The sequence below is a fragment of the Salvelinus sp. IW2-2015 genome, linkage group LG4p (assembly GCF_002910315.2).
Source record: "Salvelinus sp. IW2-2015 linkage group LG4p, ASM291031v2, whole genome shotgun sequence".
NCBI lineage: Eukaryota > Metazoa > Chordata > Actinopteri > Salmoniformes > Salmonidae > Salvelinus > Salvelinus sp. IW2-2015.
In genome coordinates, this window is record NC_036841.1 from 22271802 (window position 1) to 22275941 (window position 4140).

Sequence of the window (4140 nt, forward strand, 5' to 3'; positions counted from 1 at the left end):
CACACACACACACACACACACACACACACACACACACACACACACACACACACACACACACACACACACACACACACACACACACACACAAACCATCCCCTGATTCCTGACCTACAGCATAGAATTACATATTATACATCTAATTTCATAGCATCTCCATGGCCTACAGTGGATTATCCATCCTGCACCATGGTTTATGCATCTTTATGTAGGTGACCCATCCTTCCATCTGTCCTCCTCAACTGTTGCCTAGAAACCAGCAGTGGGTTGGAGCTGGAACATGGACGATACAGTACGTCATCACAATCAGATGCACCCAACCCACGGGATACAGCCATGACACTTCTCCCCATGGTGGCATGACTTTGCTTTATAGGTCACCATCTTCGACTGCTCTTCTTTCTCAGTGTCTCAGAAAGCAAGATGTGTCCTACTCCACTTTTGATCCATTATTTTGTGTTAAGGACAAAGAGCCTTAAGGCTCGCATCAGTCCCGATCAGCCGCCAGGGCTGCATCCCACCTGGTTTGGTAATAAAATGCTGCAGGATTAGGTGGAAATGCCAGTGAGAATTATGGTGATCCTAACACTCAGTGATGTAATAGCATCTTGAAAATAGGCACGTAATCTGGGGATTAGCCACATTAACATGCTTGAAGTGAAGTAAACCTAATTTCCATAGTGCCACCCGACAACCACTGTTTCAGAGGTGGTAGATAGCCAATGTCTGCTGCTGCTCACATTATGTCATATAGGCCTATAATGTGGATACAATGAAGGCTGCTGAGGGGAGGATGGCTCATAGTAATGGCTGGAATGATGTCAATGGAATGGCATCAAACTCATCAAACACGTGGTTGATACCATTCTTTTTCACACATATAGTTATACGGATGTGTTTTCATTGTAGGAAAAATAATTGACAGAAACCTTGTTGAGCAATGTGGAGATTCAATTCAGTGATTTCAGAGTAGTGTTGGTTCTTCCTAGTGTAACAGGTGGTTGCCTATATGACCGCATGCTTTCTTATGACTAGGTGACTCCTTTCCAAAATAGCAACAGTGGAGAAACAAGTGTAGATCTTGAGCTCTACTCTTAACCCGAACACTCAGTTACATCATAAAGTTTAGTCCTTATTCAGCACAATGGTCAGCTCCCTCTCCACAGACTACAGATCACAGACCACAGAGACCATACGACAGAGCCAAAGCTTTTAGCTATAGCTGTGAAGAAAGTGACTACATTGCCAATACGACATCTCCCACTGGGTACACCCTGGTTGAATCAAGGTTGTTTCCTCATCATTTCAATGAAATTACGTTGAACAACGTGGAATAGATGTTGAATTGAAGACTGTTCCCAGTGGGCCGTTTGCAATTCAGTGAAACATACTTAGCCACTCCCTCTGGAAACAGCAACCATTCTACATGAGATGGTGTTGTGTAATTACTCTCCATTTGATCCGGGAAATTATTCAAACTCAATGAGACGGAAAGAATCCCACAGTCTATCAAAGGCAGTCACATTGTTCATTTCCTACTTGCATATCACTCTTTCCCTCTATCTCTCTGTGTGTGTGTGCGTGTGCGTGTGAGTGTGCGTGTGTGTGTTGAGTCTGTGTGTGTGTGGCTGTCAGTCTGACTGTAGTTAAAATAGAGGGGTTCTTCAGATTGAAGTTGCTCCTACTATGTACTTGGCAACAGAGTGGATAGCCCTATTCAACTCAACAGGAGTATGTAGTGACGTGGAGGAGAAATCAATTTGTTGCACTCCAGTATTTGTGCACGTAGGCATGCATATTCAAATAAATAAAGAGGTGTATTTTGTAACAGAATGGGTTATACTCAACATCACACAAGAGTTTGGAAGGACTTTATTGAAGGCAAAAACAATGTATCTCTATGGAGAAAGCAGATGTATGTTTTCCAAGGTAATGAAGTGGTACCTCAGACTGAAGTTATGTCCCTCAGGACATGCACATTTTTGTTGTAGCTCAGCACTAACCTACTTGATTCCACTAACAAATGGTTTGGTGACTGGTTGATTAGCTAGTGAGGTGTGTTATAGCAGGGCTAGCTCAAACATTTGCACTCAATGGTGTCCCCTATGAATGATTTCAGAAATACTTGTTTGGTAACGGTACCGTCGTTGGTTTGCAGTTATGCAGTACCTGTATTTGACCACATGATGGCAGTGTGACTCAGCTGCTCAAAGTAACGTCACTGCTTCTTCCTTTGTTCTCCTGCCAATATTTGTGCTATTCAGCTTTTTCCTATAATACCTATTAAAGAAAAAAAATACGCATCCTCGTGTTAAAATAAATAGCCTTTCACAGTTAATTTAATTTAATTGACTTTTTTGGTACATAATCAAGGTAATTCTGTCTAAAGCAAACAGGAATAGCAAACAGGAATAGTTTGTTCGATTGGTTGCTAAGGAAAGCAAACACTTACTGACAAACTACTGCTTTAGTTAGTGACACCTGTTTTCATGAACATTTGTATAACTTTGTCAGTAGCACTTTATTTAACGGTACCGTTTACTCTATTTCCTGGTAGGAAATTATGTGGTAACAATGGGTACATTCTGCTACTTATTTAAATATTATATACTGTAAATATAACAATATATCAAAGAAATACAATTGGTAACTACCTGGTACAGAACAGGTGCAAGTTTTGATGAATTCCAAGGATAGCAAGTCACTAATAAGTTATTATTATGTCATATATTTTCACCATGTGTTAGTGTTATCTCAATGTATTTTCTTCATGTCAGTACTGTGTATGGAGTAGTTGGGCAGAGAAGGCAGTGGGAATCGAGGTCACAGCTGGACTTCGGTCCCCTTATTGAGGTAACTTCTTAATCATCCTGTCCCCACCGCTTGTTTGTGTGTGTGTGTGTGTGTGTGTGTGTGTGTGTGTGTGTGTGTGTGTATGGAGGGTAGAAAGGGGCCGGGTTGGGGGGTGGCAGGGGGTGAATTGTATATGGTATGGGTTAAGGGTGGGAGGGTGGGGTGTGGGGGAGTTGCCTGTATCGAGAAGGGAATGAGAGGGGGGCCGGTGGGGTTTGCATGTATTAACCACGAATGATCGACTCCACCGCCGCCCCCCATAGTACATTACATACATCACTCCCGAGTGGGCTGGACTGGGAGTTGGGAAAGTTGAGGCCTGGGCAAGGGAGGCCGCCAGCTTGCGCTCTTCTCTCCTCGCCTCATAGCAAAGTGTGATTGGAACCTGGCTAAAACCACACGACACGTCACAGACGCCATCATGCACGTGGGCAACGACATGATCACAACACAAGTACATCATCACACGGCACCACTCTGAATACACATAAAAAACTAGGAATCCTCAGAGGAAATTGCTGCTTTGGTGTCGCGCGTAATGAGATTCTCACACACACCGGACTTATTTACCAGCCCAGACGGGTGAGGAGGATCGGAAGGAAGGGAGAGAGAGAAAGGTGGGAGAGAGAGGGAGGGAGAGAGGAAGAGATGGAGGACAACGGGAAGGAGAATGGGTAGGCATAGTCAGCCAGCTTTACTTCACAGGGCCCCACCACCTAGAGAGACGGTTCAGCTGGCCTGGGCTGAGGCAGTGAGGCCTGTTTTGGCTATGGTGGTGGACCTGTTAATTAATTTAATTTGTTAATAGGACAAGGAAGAAGGTAATATTGATCAAACTTTAAACTTTACGTAGCCAAACACGTCTGGGCCCTGTGTCCCCCGTGTCCTCCTTGGCCCTGTGTCCCCGCGTGTCCTTCCTTGGCCCTGTGTCCCCCTTGTCCTCCTTGGCCCTGTGTCCCCCGTGTCTCCTTGGCCCTGTGTCCCCGTGTCCTCTTGGCCTGTGTCCCCCTTGTCCTCCTTGGCCCTGTGTCCCCCGTGTCCTCCTTGGCCCTGTGTCCCCTTGTCCTCCTTGCCCAGCAGGAGGACACAGTCGCCAGCGAGCCATGGGACTTGCACACAATTTAAACACGTCAGCGTGGGGTAACCTACCACACCTGCCGGGGGTGAAGACAGCAGCGCCTTGAACCAGACCAGGCACACAAACACACAAACACACACACGCACACACACACACACACACACACACACACACACACACACACACACCACCACACACGACACCCACCA